This window comes from Leiobunum rupestre, chromosome 6, assembly GCF_980474605.1.
Source record: "Leiobunum rupestre chromosome 6, qqLeiRupe1.1.hap1, whole genome shotgun sequence".
In the NCBI taxonomy this organism is placed as follows: domain Eukaryota; kingdom Metazoa; phylum Arthropoda; class Arachnida; order Opiliones; family Sclerosomatidae; genus Leiobunum; species Leiobunum rupestre.
The window spans coordinates 25397783-25415677 of record NC_143389.1 but is presented as its reverse complement, the minus strand read 5'-3'; the positions used below and the strand labels follow the sequence as shown (position 1 = coordinate 25415677).

The window sequence follows — 17895 nt, the reverse complement described above, 5'->3', positions numbered from 1 at the left end:
AGATACGACATTTATGCAATAATATGTACAAGTGTTTTCTTTTAAGTGGTTCATTTTTAAGTATGTCTGGATATTATCCGCCACCAGTATTGTTATTTCTTGCATCAGTTTTTAGGTTGTTCCATTATTTTAAATTCAGCTGAGGAAATTTTGGGAGCTACCACGAGTGCAACTGTTTCCCATCGATTATTCTGCTTAAAGTTATGAGCACTGCTTTTATGCCGCTGAAGCTCTTCACATTTGGGTTCCTTAAGATGGGGAATAGAGGCTTCCACTTCCTCCACAGCTATTGAAGGGTCTTCATCACCCATTTTTAAACAATTGCTTAGTGCTTACGAAAATATTTCACAAAACCGAATTGAGTCAAATATTTATTTCACAAATTTCTACACATTTTCCAAACAATACAAAAACTTTTATTATTTATTTTTGTGATTGGGAGAAAAAAAGCCTGTAGGGATGGTAATTATCAACGCCGCCTACATTTGGCTGTTGGAACAGAGCTCCAGCCGCTTTGTAGCTACTGATAATACAATCACTAGTTCGCTACTCCTACAGGTTCCTATTTCGATATGGCTTATAGGTGCATAATTTTATATGACTTACAGGTTCTTATTTCTTGCTAGAATTTAATTCCATAAAGTAAACGAACTAAAGAATATTCATCACTTGTTGGTAACTTCACGAAGCTCTTATTCCGTTTTTTCCGCGTAACTGAGTGGTCAAAGTTGGCAGTACTTTTATGTAAATTTTATTCAATAAATTGTACACTAAAGCTGAATATGTAATAAAAATATTGTAAAAAATAATTATATTTTTAGTCTGTTTTAATTATTATCCTAAAATATGTTGTTTTAAAGGTAATGAAATTAAGTAAGAGGGAAATCAGTGAGCTCTCGTCGAATTGTACGCCCGAGGCAAGTAGGCGTTTCCCTTCTTACTTGCGGGGTCATGCAGAATACGGCCGAGTAACAAAAATGAGAACTGGGAGGCTATTCTGTAATTGTCATTTGGATCGAGTATGTCCAAATCATTTGGAATTTGGACAGTTGGCACCCAAAATGACAAAAATGCTTATTCTTTAAGTCTAAATCCCAAATCATTTGGCTCGAAGCAAGCCAAATGATTTGGCCATACAAGTAGCCCGCCAAATGGGGGTGATTTCTCATTTAGGTTATTTGTCCCCCCTGATTTTCTCTCACGTTTTCTTACTTTTTGGTCGCCATTGCTTCTCTACAGTAAACTCTGTAGAGTGGGCTCTTTTTCGCTGCCATTTTGATATTTTTCGTGGTATTTTACTACTGATTTTTTGATATTGCTCCAAGTAAGTTTGAAGCTTAATTGCGAGGCTAATTTATATTTTATAAACCTTGAACTTTTTCTGGCATTCATTTATTGGTGGTGGAATATCCTAAGCCTTTGCTTTTTCGTTTAAAATGACAGCTTTGTTTTTCCGACCTTGGATTAATAATAGGACTATTATTAATTGGTTTTCGTTTGATGTAAGAATATCGTAATCGTGTTGAACGTCGCGATCTATGAATTCAAAGAGTTTACAGAGATATTAATCAAGCGTGGCAGTTAGATGACCTTCGTTTCCGAAGAAATCTCTAGAACCACCGCTTTGCCAGTAGATTTGAAGGTAAGAAATCTCACAATTCTAACCATTTTTAACTATGAATACTAATAAAATTAAACGTTCTTTTTAAAGGTACTTATCGCTTTGAGATTTTATATGAAAGGGTCATATCAACTGGATGTAGGCCAAAATCATTTCTTTGAGTCAGCCAACTTAGTGTATGCCGTTGTCTTAGTGACGTTACAAAGGCTATCAACCAGCATCTAGTACTATTGTACATTACGTTTCCTGTGACTGAAGTGCACAAAGCTGCTGTTTAATTGAGGTACCAAGAAGAGTGCAACTTTCCCGGAACAATTGGAGCTATAGATCTCACACATGTAGCAATCGTCCCAGACTTTCCGGAGAATCGTCACGCTTGTGGATTTCATAGTCGGATACCCTGTGGCAACGGGCTTATTTAAAATTGGGAAACTCTATTTTGCAGGTATTTACTGTCTAATGACACTTGAAGTTGCGATTTATTCCCTTAAATAGACTAATATCGTTGAACATGTGCGGAGTATGTTGCCTTCTCGTGGCAAGTGTTGAAAACATCCACGCTTTTATTAAGCTCGAAGATAAACTTTTAATATTTTTGGAACCTTATTTAGTACCTTTTTATTAGTGAATTTAAATTGGTACCTTTTTTTAAACTCCTCTGAGATAAAATTAAAATTTAAAAAATTTCATTTTTTTTAAATATCGTAGATTCAACCCATTCAAGGGTTTAAAATAAATAATTTTTTACAAGAATTTCAAGGTTTATATAATAATAATCAGCTAGGCTATTACCCAAGACACCATCTTAGGCCTAAGTAATTTAGCGACTTTTAGTGCCTTTCTCGTAGGCGGCTGGGGTCCATGTGTAGGAGGGTGGTGGCAAGCCCTTCATGCCACGCTTGGAAAAGGGAAACCAAAGAACTCGAGGGTACACTCTAGTGGGGAGATAACTACCAACCTCAACGCTGAAGGGGTAGTTCAGAGTTTTTACTCGGTGCAATATAAATATCAATCCCTTCTCTCTCCCCAAATTCATTTCATATACTAATTTTGAGATTTCCACGTATACTATTGTCAGTTGCTTTAAGTGCTTACTTACCACATTTTTAATGTTGTACCTTGTTACTATTTTATAAGCGTATTGTACTGATGCATTAATAGAAGCCCGCTTGCGGCTTATATAGCAGTTTATATCAATTAAATAAAAAATATTTACATTATTAATTTTGCTATTAAATTATATGAGTAATAATTTATGTATTGTAGGAAAGCGTGTATGTTTTGACCTTTCGCAAGCAAGTTTTCAACACTTGCCACGAGAAGGCAAGATACTCCGCGCATGTTCAACGATATTTGTCTATTTAAGAGAATAAATTGCAACTTCAAATGATTAATGAAAAATTACTTTTGCAGATTCAACAACTGTCTCCAAAATGTTCCCAACAAGGTCTTCATTTTTTATGTGCACAAAATTAGGATTTGCTTCTAAAAACTCAATATAAATAAGTTTCTTTGAATGTACTTTAACACCCATTGTACTATTCAGTTAAGTAAAATAAAAGATTCTAAAACCAAAATTTTATCAAGACTTTTAAAAAATACCACTAGCTTTGAAGAGTAAAAGCCTAAGAATAGAATTTTGTTTTATGATGAGTATTGTTGAGAAATAATAATAAATTCTTGGAAAGAAAAACACATTTGAAAACCCGCCAAATGAAATAACGAATAAAAAAGAGCGTTTCAAAAAAAAACATGACGTATTGCGAGAGGCATTGACGTTCATTTAGATTTGGAAAGGGAATTCGAGCGATTCAAATGACGATTTGGATTTGGGCTAGAGAATACGGTTTTTTACGCCCTATCCAAATCATTTAGATTTGGAATTGTCTAAACGATTTGGATTGTTTACAGAATAGCCTCCCAGGTTTGCTTCCAAAACACGTAAAAGACGTTACTAAATTGCCCGTATTGGCGCCTGACGGCGCCGCGCACTCACTACGCTCAAGCGCTGGGGGCGCATGGCGCCTCCCCAACCCCATACTAAAAAGAGCGATGGACCATCTATAACGCGACCTAGAGGACGGTACCAAGCCTTACGCATCAAGTATATACTTTTAATATCAACCTGAAATCAGCGTTTGTGCCCCAAAAATACAAAACACCTAGAAAATGAACAAAAACTGTAATTGATTTTATAAAGTACGGGAATATCGGGAATATCACGTGGAAATTATTAGGACACCAAAACTGTTGGGTCGGCGAACACACGACGGAAATAAGTACAACGAAACACGTGAGAATGCCCAAAAATGTGAAATGTTTAAAATTACATTAAACAAGTTGGCAAGCTAAAATATACCTCTCCTCGGAAGAATTGTCCCTAGCGGTATTAATTTCTCGATATGACCCTTAAATATAGATCTCCGCAATTCAGAGTTATTTATTAAAAACGTAATTCAGGTTCAATCCCGCCCGGTATACAATTTTAATTATAATTAAAATAGTGACGAAACAAGAGAAATTAATTTATTCAGAATAATATAAATTAAGTAGTTACAACAGTAAGTTCGACGTACGAAAACAATGCACAATTGAATTTAACCCTATTTACGGTACAAGTTTATCAGTTAAATATAATACGAAGCAAACTTTAATGAAATTAATATCTACAGAAGGTATCTGTATTTTTCTTGCTTACGAAATACTTGCCGCATCTTTAACGCTCATTTTATTTCAAATTAAACATCTTAATCAGTCGAGAAAACGTTTGAAATAAATTACGAAGTAATGACGACCCAGTTAAAAACCAGACCAACATAAGTGTAAGCGCACGATGTATACAACTCGATAAAAATATGCGACTGAAAAAACGAAATAAAATACAAATAAAACGAAAGATATTTAAATTTAAAAAATTGATCCTAATAAAACGTGAAAATACCCTCCACGACCCGTACATTTGAAATACGCAGAAGTAACGTTATACTATATCCAGTTTAAAATATTAGTGTATCAAAAAATAACAAGTTGGCAAGCCAAAATATACCTCTCCTCGGAAGCATTGTCCCTAGTGGTATTAATTTCTCGAGAAGACCCTCTAAGTTATATCTCCCCAATTCAGAGTTATTTACTAATAAAGTAATCCCGGTTCAATCCCGCCCGGTATAAAATTTGAATTTGAATTAAAATAATTGAAACGAAACAACCGAGATTAATTTGTTCAGAATATTATAAATTAAGTAGTTACAACAGTGAGTTAGACGAATTAGAACAACGCACAATTGTATTTAACCCTATTTACAGGATAATTTTATCAGTTAAATGTAATACGAAGCAAACTTTAATATAGTCAGGTAGCAGCTGTTAAGTACTTTGGAAATTTTGCCAAGTACGATTTTTCAAATGAAATAGTCTAAACACATGTTAAACTAAATATTTGGCCTTGTCTTAAAAAATTCTTTGGCCTCTTTCAATTAGTTTTAATCATTTAAAATATCGCAAATATTTCGAAATTTGTTGCCGAGTTTCGGTGTTACTTAGAGCCCGTAGCCTAATATTTAATAAGTTTTATCGAAATCGCTAAGACGCACTGTACGTCCGCAACATTGTTTTAGATTATTATAAAACTGATATGATTTAAATATTATTAATTATTAAAATATCAAACACAAATGTGAACATTGAAATAATTAAGATATTTATTTTTTACAATATTTCGCTTTTAATGTTTAACCGACTAAGTTTACATAGTATCATCTGTCGACATTTCAATGTCTCTTTTGTTTTGACAATTATCCCTACAACTACATAGGTCAGTGCATTCAAGATTGTTTTTGCAACACCCACACGATCAGTTTTTACATCCCTTTGTGCAATTACATTTTCGAAGCTCTAAAAGAGCTTCTGGTGCGGGAGGCAGGTTGCATTGTTTTGGCCTATACACATGTTCCAAATACTCCCATCCAAAGTCAGTTGCGAGTGGTAATCCCGGCAATGGTTCTTTGGATTTCTTTAAAACCAAAGTGTGAAAATGGGCGCGATTTGTGTGGGGAATTAATGTGGCTGTTGTCGGCGGAAGTTGCCTACCTTCCTTTCCTAACTTCGCAAACATTTCCCAACGAAGATGTCTCAACGACCCTGCACATTTTTCATCACGATTCTTATAAAGTAAACAAACGTATTTTTCCATTTTGCAATGAATGTCCTCTGGAACAGGCCCGGTATTATTTCCAAGGAGAGAAAAGGCATTCAAAATGTCTTGGTCACTGGCAAGAAAAGCTTGAAAGTTTGATTTTAGACCTTTAGTCACGAAACATCCAGTGCTGTCGCATCCTTTAATTTGTTTAAATAAACTTTAAAAAGTGGTTTTTATCTTTTTCTAAAATTATATTTTTTAAATTATCTTAATTATTTTAATGTTCATATTTGTGTTTGATATTTAATTAATTAATATTTAAATCATAAGTTTTTTTAATAATCTAAAACAATGTTGTTGACATATGGGGCTTTCTTTGTGAATGATAAAACATATTAAATATTAGACTACTGGTGCTAAGTAACACCAAAACCCGGCAACATTTTTCGAAAGTTTTGCGATTTTTTAAATGATTAAAACTAATTGAAAGAAGTTAAAGATTTTTTTAAGACAAGGCCATATATTTAGTTTAACATGTGTTTGAACTATTTCAATTGAAAAATCGAACTTGGCAAATTTTCCAAAGTAGTTGAATTATTTTTACACACACAACCTGACTAATAAAAGAAATATCTACAGAGGGTATTTGTATTTTTATCGCTTACGATATAACAACACAGAAAACCTTCTTTAAACCACTTTACACGAAAAAATGATAATTAAAGCCAACAATACCGCCCAAAAGCTCAACACAATCAAAATTAAAATACAACTAGCGGTATTAATTTCTCGAGATGACCCTCAAAGTTATATCTCCCCAATTCAGAGTTATTTACTAATAACGTAATCCCGGTTCAATCCCGCCCGGTATAAAATTTTAATTTGAATTAAAATAATTGAGACGAAACAACCGAGATTAATTTATTCAGAATATTATAAATTAAGTAGTTACAACAGTGAGTTAGACGTACTAAAACAATGCACAATTGACTTTAACCCTATTTACGGTACAAGTTTAGCAGTTAAATATAATACGAAGCCAATTTTAATGAAAGAAATATCTACAGAGGGTATTAGTATTTTTGTCGCTTACGAAATACTTGCAGCATAGTTAACGCTCATTTTATTTCAACGTTCGCCCGATCAAGATACCGTAGATATCTGGTAGTGGACGACTCGTAGACTGTCGGAACCATCCTGTTGACGTTGTGACACATACCGCATGAAAAAGACCAAAACCGTCCAATTTCCAATATCATATAATGACTCGCACACCCAGGATATCAATGACTGCCTTAGGAATCGTAGATATCCAAATATCCACACCAACAAAAACTTATTAACAAGAAGCGAAAAACTTACCATTCACAAAGCACAGAAAGCCACTTGACTAAACGTATATCAATAAATGACCGTAGAGGGAATAGTTAGGGTTCTTTATAAATAAACACAAACGAACCCAATTGATGAACTGCATTAAACATCTTAATCGGCCGAGAAAACGTTTAAAATAAATTACGACCGAGTTGAAAACCAGACCAACTCGATATGTTGTTAATAAATGAATTATTAAGCTTGAAAACCAATACGCTAAACCTAATAGATAAGAATATACGACTGAAAAAACTAAATAAATTACAAAAAACTAACGGGTTCTACCCTTTATCTTATCTGCTGACTGCGCTAAAACAAGATTTGGCCATTAAATTTTTTGAAAATGCGACGTATACACTTTGAAGGTTCCGTCAAAAATTATCCTTTCCCAAACGTAAAGGTTCTCAAAACATTAATACACAAAAAATAAGTAAAAAGGTTCCTCCAAAAAATGAACCATTTTGCGGAAGAAGTAAATAATTTTAAAAGAATAAAAGATAAAACAAATATACAACCGCAAAAATAAAACGTCAAATAATAGAAGAAAAAAATCTTTAACTCCATTCATTAAAAAAACCCTAAACAAAAGTACCAAATTGAAATAAAGCAACTTATTATATTAAACAAGATTAAGTCTTTATAATTTTTTCGTAAAAAAACCACATTAGGCCTTCACAAATTCATTCGTAAAAAATTCAAGACTTTGTTAACTATTATGCTTACAATGAGTGTCTTATTTGCAGTATAGCTTGAAGTTATCGTTGGTTCTGTGGTAGAGCGCTCGACTGCCTAACTGAACGGCCCGGGTTCGAAACCTGGGTGACGCATTTGTTTTTAATCAAATGCGAAATCGCTAAATTAGAATTTCTTCGATGCAATAATTTAAATCTTCCACGAAATCTTGCTCTATTTCAATTAAACCAAAATTTCATACTCTATTAAATACGCTTTCGATAAAGCTGAAGGTCTAATTTTCAATGAAACGTAATAAGAGTCGGTGGTTCTGTGGTAGAACGTCCGCCTGTCAAACAGGCCGTCTCGGGTTCGAAACCCGCCCGATGCGATCGCAAATTGATACTAAGACGAATACCGTGAACAATTGGTGGAAACCCTGCCATTGTATGTTGAGAGGTAGCATTACACTCAGCACTCGGTCCGTCCCAAAAGTCAATAAGAAAGAGTTGGAGAGTTACCACCCGTACATACACACCACAAACTCAACACCCACAAACGTCATAACAATAACACAACATTACCACCCTACACATAAACATTACAATAGCGAAATAGCCAAACCACTGAATTAAACCTGTCGTGACGGCGAACGTTGACGAAAAAAAAACCACCAAACCAACCCCCCCTTCAAATTAATCCGTTAACGCTCACCGTCCCACTTTGTCCCCTCGGAGAGGTAAAAATAACGAATAGAAAAATACACAATAACAACCCAATCAATCAGACTTCAGAAACAAAACTCATAGAAAAATTTTATAACGCAGTCAAGCAATCAGACTTCAGAATCAAAATAACTCATAGAAAAATATTATAACGCAGTCAAGCGATAAATTAGCGCAACACCTTACCATTCACAAATACGATTTTTCACGTTATTATAATGAAACCGGATAAGCTTTTGGGCATGACTTACGCTCTTAAAGTTTCCTCGAAGACTGGACGTTTTTGCGGGGAAAAGAAAATAAACTTAAAATAGTAGATACAAATATAAGACAGAAAAAACCAACAATACCAAAGATTAGACAAACAAGATTAAATCAACATAATTTCATTCGTAAAAAAACAGATTACGCCTTCATAAATTCATTCATAAAACAGTTCAAGACTTTATTACCTATTATGCTTACGATGAGTGTCTTATTTTCAGTGGTTCTGTGATAGAGCTCTCGACTGTCAAGCCGAATGGCCTGGGTTCGAAACCTGGTTGGCGCATTTGTTTTTAATCAATAGAGAAAACGCTAAATTAGAATTTCTTCGATGCAATAATTTCAATTTCAATTAGATTTAAATTAAACCAAAATTTCGTACTCTATTAAATACGCTTCCGATAAAGCTGAAGGTCTAATTTTCACAAGTTTCCGTGGTTCTGTGGTAGAACGTCCGCCTGTAAAGCAGGAGGTCTCGGGTTCAAATCCCGCCCGATTTGATCGCAAGTTGATACGTAAACGAATACCATGAACAATTGGTGGAAACCCTGCCATTGGAATTTGAGAGGTTGCCATAACACTCAGCACTCGGTCCGTCTCAAAAGTCAATAAGAGAATACGCACCCAATAACAAACGTAGCGACGGTGGGCTATAACGAAAAAAATATTTAATTAAATATAAGATTAATATAATTTATAAATATTTAATTAAATATAGGATTAATATAATTTATAAATATTTAAAATGATGTAGAATAAATTATAGTACCTAAAGTTATAACTTTGTAAAGGACATTCGCCATAGCACAAACTAAACATTCACACCCTACACATAAACATTAAAATAACGTAATAGCCAATCAAACTGCATCCACACTGTCGCGACGGTGAGCGTAAAACCCTCAAAACCAAACCCAACCGCATTGTAATCCGTTAACGCTCACCGTCAAACGGTGGTTTTGCCATCCGTTAGACTTCGCTCCCTAATTCCTAGCAACTGCGAACGCAAAGAGCCCTAGCAACTGCGAACGCGGTGATTTCAACACAAAGCGTACGCAGTGATTACACTTTGCCCCGAAAATGCGTACGCGTTCGCAGGACACACACACCCACCCACAGACACGGTGATTGTATAACCCCAAAGTCATTCAGAAGAAGATGGAGAGAAAACGCCCATACAAACACAACAGACTCAATATCCACAACCATCATAACACGAACTCAACACCTACAACCGTCATAACACGAACTCAACATCCACAACCATAACAACACGATCTCAACATTCACAACCTACACATAAATTTTACAATAACGAAATATCCAATCAACCTGAGTTAAAACTGTCGCGACGTTGAATGTTGATGAAAAAAGACCAACTAAAACAAACCCAACCGCAAATCAATCCGTTAACGCTCACCCTTCGAGAAACTGCGCCCGCAGTGATTACCCTTTGCCCCGAAAATGCGAACGCGTTCGCAGGCCTGACAGACAGACCCACAGACAGACACGGTGATTGTATTACCCCTCGTAGGGGACTTTGTCCCCTCGGAGAGGTAAAAATTAAATAATAATTTGCGGCCAAAATAAAAGTACCCTCAGTATATACGTGACAAGGTCTATCAGGCGCAACCAAAATTAATATAAAATTCAATAAAAATGAGAAATTTTTTAAATTAAAAAAATTAAATTAAAATATTAAATAATCATTTGCGGCCAAAATAAAAATACCCTCGGCATCTATGTGACAAGGTCTATCAGGCGCAACCAAAATTAATATGAAATTCAATGAGGCCGCTGTAGAGTGTGCAATAACTGGTGGCTTTACCGGGGAGTCGGGGTCCGGCTCTTGTAACCCATAAGGGCGGTGGCGCACTGGGAGATGTTAGCTCTGATCAAATGGTCCTATCTCCACCTCCGACTTCAGTCAGGTTTGGGCTGGATACTGAACTTCGGTTCAGGCTAACGGAGAGGGTCCAGGCAAGCTGGCCGCCTCGGCGGATTGGGTAGCCTGCTGTGGGGCGGTGGGCCTCCATATGCGGGCACGGCGGTCCTGTTTCCCGGCCTTTTGGGGCCCACCGGGATCTCCGGTGCCAGCTGTGCCGGGTTACTTGGGCTGCTGTGTGCTCGTCGTTCCCCTTTAGGAGCTCTCTCCAAAGGGCTTGGCTCCTTACCTACGTAGGTAGGGTGTCGGTTGGAGTTGCTAGAGCATCCATTCTAAATCCCTCTGCTGTGTGCGAAGTGGGGATTGGTCCACCCATTGCTGCACCTTCTGCTGGGTTGAGTGGCTTGCGTCAAAGGTGAGACCATCAGTAGTAGGGTTCTGCTACCCATGCTGGATTTGTCACCTGCCCGGGCTAGGTGGACGCTGGCGTAGGGCACTATGATGATAGGCCTCCGGTGGTATGGTCTTTGTTACTAGGTAAACCGGGCTATAAATTCTGACACACTGTAGTTACACACCAGCGGCCTCATTGAATTTCATATTAATACAAATCTATTAGTCCATGTAGTTACACACCCCCGGTATGTAATTTTTACGGTACGGGGGTATATAAATCCATTAATCCATGTAGTTTACTTCACCCTAAAAATATATGCATTAATACTTAATAATAATAAATATTTACGTAACTTAGGATTACGTTACGGATGAATCTGTGGAGTTATTGTTAGTGGTGACAACAATGACCCTGAAATGCCGAGTGATGATAAAAGTCAATGTACAGAAATGACTCTTAATACGAACATTCTAAACAGCACGACTATCTTAGAGGTACGTTAATATCTGTAGGTTAACGAGGCACTCGGACGATTCAACTGCTGGTAATATCTCTGCAACTTCATACCCTCCTTATATAACCTAGCGTTATCTACTTTTAACATTAACGGTTACCATTTTAAAATAAAATAAAATAATCTTAAGTGATCTTTAGGATGATTTTATTTTTATATAAAACTACGCTTTTATCCACGAAGTATCCGTCATTGTAATAATTTCTAATTTTACCAGTTTCTTATATTTCTGTGGACTCAATGGTTTTAAATATTTATGACATTAACTTCTTTCTTCAGCGTTGATTAGAGGGTTTGCAATGTCATTAAAACAAATTTAAAACTATTTGAAATAAATCTAAATCCATTTAAAATAATTCTAAAGCCCATTAATTTAATAAATCTAAAGGCATTCATAATATACATTTGGATTCTTTACTCAATAATCATAAAATTGGTTAAATTCATTTAAGTAGTTGCTCTTTCCGGATTTTTTGAAAAGAATAAAACTTTCGCTGCCGTACAACGATTTGTTGTTTTTTCGCCGTTGCAAAATCCGATCAGGTACAAATGCATACAAGAAAAAATATGCTAAACTTTATTGGTCTTTTTTGCTACCCGTATATACAAAAACAAATCACACCACATACGACCAGCATTTGGCCTTGAACTTGACAATAATAGTTGTGGCTTTCTTTCAGTTTAATTTCATTATTTTCTTTTTTCAAGTAAAAGCCCTTGATGTTGAGACACATATCTAACGTCTAATTGTTTTTTTTTTTGGAGAATGATTTTTTTTTCCAGTAGCCCCTTTCTGGTTTGTCAGAACTTCATGCACCAACCGATCGGGAGATGCGGCTAGAAAAGGTAGTGTTTTGTTCACTGCCAGGCCACTTTTTTGTAACCGTAACAGGGTTACCTTTTTCACTTTTGAAGTTAACGTAGCTTAATAACGCCACCTTTTCCATTTGTCTACCGTAACGTATGGCTGGAATGTTATCCAGTTTTTTATTCCCTTGTCCTTCGTGAATTTACAGTAGTACTTGAAGTTTCTTGTCTGGGGCTGTCAAACATTTGTAAATTACTCCAAAATTTGAGGAGGTTAGCCAGAAGAGCCTTTCGTCAATCCAATCTTCACTTGAAGATTGACCTTTGGTGTTTTCTTCAATATTTTGTATCTCAGCGTCCGAAAGTAAGGGATAGTTTTCTCGAAATGAGGTTGAACTCAATGACTAAATCTCAATATGAGTATTGGCAAGTTCTTTTCTGGGTAGATTTGTAAATTTAGATGGACTCAAAATACTTCTATTTGGAGGCGGTGGTTTCTTTGTGGTGTGGATACTCTAGTCGTATCTGTAATAATAGAAACTTTACCATTAGGGTCATTCCATATGGTTTCAGCCAATCATGCCACCATGGGTCTGCTATTTTTATGAAATTTGGTAGACTTTTTCAATTCGTCAATAAAGGAACAGTAGTCGATTTTTAGGTCAAAATTTAAAAAAATGATTTTGTAACAGAATATTAAACTAGACCACTGAGTTTTAGTTATGTTTTTTGGGAAATCTCTACCCCAAGATTAAAAGGTTAATAACTTTTTATTTTTTTAATATATCAACTGGAAACATTCCTTAATTATGAAGTGTATAGTACGGAATCTGAATAAAATCTCAAAAACAATTTACACATTTTTAGTGGAATTTTAAAAATTAAAATTTTTTTTTAATATTTCGGTGGGTCTGATTCTAATGAGTATTTCGTCATGTGGTGTAGCTTTTAAAAATTTATGAAACACATTTTTCGTTACCTCTAGACCTTATCTTTCTAACGGTATAAGTATCATTTCGTATATTTTTTTTCCACTGGCAGACGGAAAAACCAAATATGAGAAAGTCTCGTTTCGTATATTCGAAGAACGTTATTTTTCTATTCTATAGAATTTATTGGATTATTAATAAAAACTTCAAATTTGCCCATTTTTTAAATTTATAACACTTTTAATAAATTTATATAAATATGCAAAATGTTAATTTTGTAAATATTTGAAAAAAACCGCGCATTTGATTATTAAAATAATTTGATCTTAAACCATAAAATTTATTAAGTAAAATATTAAGGAAGCAATAAAATTCTCAAACCACCAGATGTACATTTGGCGAATTATTAAAAATATTTATAACTTAAATCTTTTCTAAATATATTTCGGACATCTTTCTTTGGTAGCTTATTTTTACCAGTTAAGTCTAAAGGGGCGGGTTTTGATAAAGTACTGTTTTGCAAGAACACGTGACATTTTTAGATTTTGATTGGACACGTAAATTCGCAACTATCTTTCGCATATTTCATGACATTTGTTATTTTATCATTTTCTTCTTAGTTTTTATCTTCAACAAATGCCACAAACCACTCTTTGTCGTAAGCAGTTGAAACATATTGGCCGATGGAAATATCATCAAATAAAATATTAGATTCGCTATCTTGAACTGAAGCCACTTTAACCCGTGTATTAAATTAATCCATAAAAACCTTTTGCGGTTTAATGTAATAGTTAGTGTAGGGAGCTGTTGGCTCGCGTATCATGAAGGGCTGGCCACCACCCTCCTACGCATTGTAACCCGGCCACCTGAATTAATGGCTTTAAAAGTCACTTAATGACTTAGACTTAAGGTGGTGCCTTGGGTATTAGCCTAGCTGATGCGTATTAAGTTCAGTATTTTACTGCGGTACCAATTTATGGTGTGATCGAGTGCCATCATTCTGAGAGTTCGTCACTTTGATTTCTCACATAGGATTTTGAAGCATAAATAAACTTTATTCCACTAATGATTTGTTCGGCCCATTGAGACAGATGATGTGGAGTTATTCTTTGATTAATCGTTTTCCAGCCTTGGATCAATAAAAAAAGAGAAATGGAGCTCCAAGAGCTCACACAGACAGTAAGTGAATTCTCCGAAAACTTTTCAATATCAATCCTGAAAGCACTTGAGCATCACTTTGTGACTAAATCACAAACCTTGTATTGATTATAATAAAATATATAATTGGCCAGACAGTGACCCTACGTAGTGGGGCGCCCTAGGGCTTAGCCCTACCTAGCCCAATATGCATCAGATTTATAGCCCGGTGTACCGGTAAGATTGAAACCACACCACCGGAGGTCCATCATCAAATGCCCTACGCCAGCGTCCGCATGCCCGGACAGGTGACAAAACCCGCATGGGTAGCAGAACCCTACTACTGATGGTCGCACCCTCGACGCACGCCGCTCAACCCAGCAGAAGGTGCAGCAATGGGCCGACCAACGCGCCACTACGCACACAGCAGTGGGAGTGAGAGCGGATGCTCTGGCAACGCCAGCCAACACCCTACCGAGGAAGGTAGAGAGCCAAGCCCTTTGGAAAGAGCGCCTAAAGGGGAACGGCGGGCACACGGCAGCGCGCATAACCCGGCACAGCTGGCACCGGATATCCCGGTGGAACCCCAAAAGGCCGGGAGATGGGTCCGCCGTGCCCTCATACGGAGGCCCGCAGCCCCACAGCAGGCTACTCAATCCGCCGAGACGGCCAGTTTGCCCGGCCCCTCTCCGTTAGCCTGGGCCGAAGCCCATTTACCAGCCCACACCGGACTGAAGTGGGAGGTGGAGATAGGACCATTTGGACGGAGCTAACATCTCCCAGCGCGCTACCGCCCGTGGTGGGTTACAAGAGCCGGACCCCGACTCTCCGGTAAAGCCGCCAGGTATTGCACACTCCGACCCCTCGTGAGATAGTAGAGGCCTGATGAAACTGACCATAGAGCTTCAAAATTTCCGTTCAAATTTGGAGCATATCCACTATTTCAATGATGGCACTGCATCGTAATATAAAATTTGTAAGAACTTGTTAAACCTCTACAATCATGTGTTAGATTTTCTCTTGGTTGCTCATTGGAATTACTTTGCAACTAGCCACGGAAAAAGCCCAAGTGACGGTATAAGGGGTATAGTGAAGCATTGGTATTAAAAATGTTAATCAAATAACTCCACTTCAATTGTCTCAATGAACGGAACAAAATAATAGTGGAATAAAGTTTATTTATGCTTCCAAAACCGATGTGAGAAACCAGAGTGACTAAATCTCAGAACGACCATAAATTGGTACCGCAGTCAAATACTGAACTTGATACGCATCAGTTAACCATGGATTAATTTAATACACGGGTTAAAGTGGCTGCAGTTCAAGATAGCGAATCTGCTATTTTATTCTATGATATTTCCATCAGCCGATTTGTTTAAGCTGTTAACGACAATGAGTGGTTTGTGGCATTTGTTGAAGAAAACAACTATGGAGAAAATGATTATTTACTAAATTTCATGAAATTTGCATAAGACGGTTGCGTTTTTACGTGGCCAAACAAAATCGAAAAATTTTACGTTCCCTTGCAAAATATTATAATTTGTAATTTACCAAAACCGATACCTATAGACTCAACTGGCAAATATAAGTTACCAAAGAAAGATATTTAAAGGTCCCAAAACATATTTAGAAAAGATTTCAATAATATATAAAAATATAACGTGTATTTTGAGTATTTTATTGCTTGCTTATATCATACCTATGGTTTAAGATTAAATCCTTTTAAAAAAACTTAATGCGCTGGTTTATTCAAATATCTGAAACAAATTAAATTTGCATACTTATTAAAATTTATTTAAAATATCAGAAATTAAATTGATGTGCAAATTTTGAGAAATTTTTATTAATCTATATTATAAAAACCACTTCGTCGTCGTCGTCGTTCGAGCTTTTGTTAGTCAGTAAGGAAGGCGAAGGCGGGCGGCGAGGAAAAAGCGACCCGCGGAACAGAGGGAAACCAGACTGCCTTTTGCTTCGTTACTGAGGTGGTTCGACTATCTATTTTCTCAAAATCTGTCGCCCCTGAGAGTTGGGCCGTTTTTGTCCCAACCCGCAATACACCCGAAATTTTCGCTCTTTTTGCAGTGAATTTCAGAGGGGGGGGGGGGTCGTATGGGGTAGTTTCAGAAGGCCTGTGAGTTTCGGAAACGGGGAGGGGCGGGGGGTTTCGGGTTCGTTCCGATTTGAAAGTCCAGTGGCCTTTATGCATCAGCCATTGGATACAGGGGGTTTAAAGGGGTACAGAAGGGTTTGGTTATTTTTGCGGGGAAGGTGGGTACCACGGTAATTATCAAACGGGAAAAAAGGGGAGGAATTGCTTTACTGGGGTGGTTCTACTTTGGGGAAAAGGGTACCATGGAAATAATCGCATGGGAAAAGGGGGAGGTTGCCTTACTGCGGTGGTTCGACTATGGGGAAAAGGGTGGCACGGAAATTATCCCATGGGAAAAAGGGTTGGGGGGGGGGTCGTACTGGGTTGGAGTACCTCGAAACACACAACTAGCTGAGGGCCCGCTTGTAAGGCGGCTTCTCGGCTAGTATTCTATAAATTCTATAGATTCTCAGATTTGGTTTTTCCGTCTGCCAGTGGAAAACAAAACAAATATATGAAATGATACTAATACCATTAGAAAGATAAGGTCTAGAGGTAACAAAAATGGGGTTTTATAAATATTTAACATTTGCACCACTAGACGAAATACTCATTAGAATCAGGCCCCCCGAAATGTGTTTTTTTTTATTTTCATTTTTTTTTTAAATTTAACTAAAATTTGTAAATTGTTTTTGAGATTTTATGCAGATTTCGTACTAAACACTTCATAATTAAGGAGTATTTCAAGTTGATATGTTAAAAATTTGCACCACTAGACGAAATACTCATTAGAATCAGGCCCCCCGAAATGTGTTTTTTTTTATTTTCATTTTTTTTTTAAATTTAACTAAAATTTGTAAATTGTTTTTGAGATTTTATGCAGATTTCGTACTAAACACTTCATAATTAAGGAGTATTTCAAGTTGATATGTTAAAAATATAAAAAGTTATTAACACTTTCATCTTGGGGTAGAGATTTCCCAAAAACATTACTAAAATTCAGGGGTCTAGAATAATATTCTGTAACAAAATCATTTTTTTTTAAATTTTGAACTTAAAATCGGTTAATGTTTCTCTATTGACGAAAGGAATAAGTCTATAAAATTTCATAAAAATCGCAGAACCCATGTTGGCATGTTTGGCTGAAACAATATGGAATGGCCCATTATCAAAAGGGGGATTTAAAAGAGAACTTTCAAATGTTGTATAATACGCACTCCTAAATTGTGCACTCCTAAAGTTACAAACAACTTAAATCTTTTTGTCTCGTCAAGAGATCGTTGTCTTAATGCTCTAGGGCCATACCGAATCTTCATGTTATTCATTCATACGTGTCAGGGGTC

The 17895-nt window shown here is 36.4% G+C and overlaps 1 long non-coding RNA gene across 1 annotated transcript; it reads left to right on the top strand.

The window, feature by feature from the left end:
- The first annotated feature begins 1555 nt into the window (after nucleotides 1–1555).
- LOC149940492 (uncharacterized) lies at nucleotides 1556–2026 on the top strand. Its single transcript, XR_016481207.1, has 3 exons — nucleotides 1556–1642; nucleotides 1712–1797; nucleotides 1880–2026. It is a non-coding gene; the product is annotated as an uncharacterized LOC149940492 (long non-coding RNA).
- Nucleotides 2027–17895: the final 15869 nt, after the last annotated feature.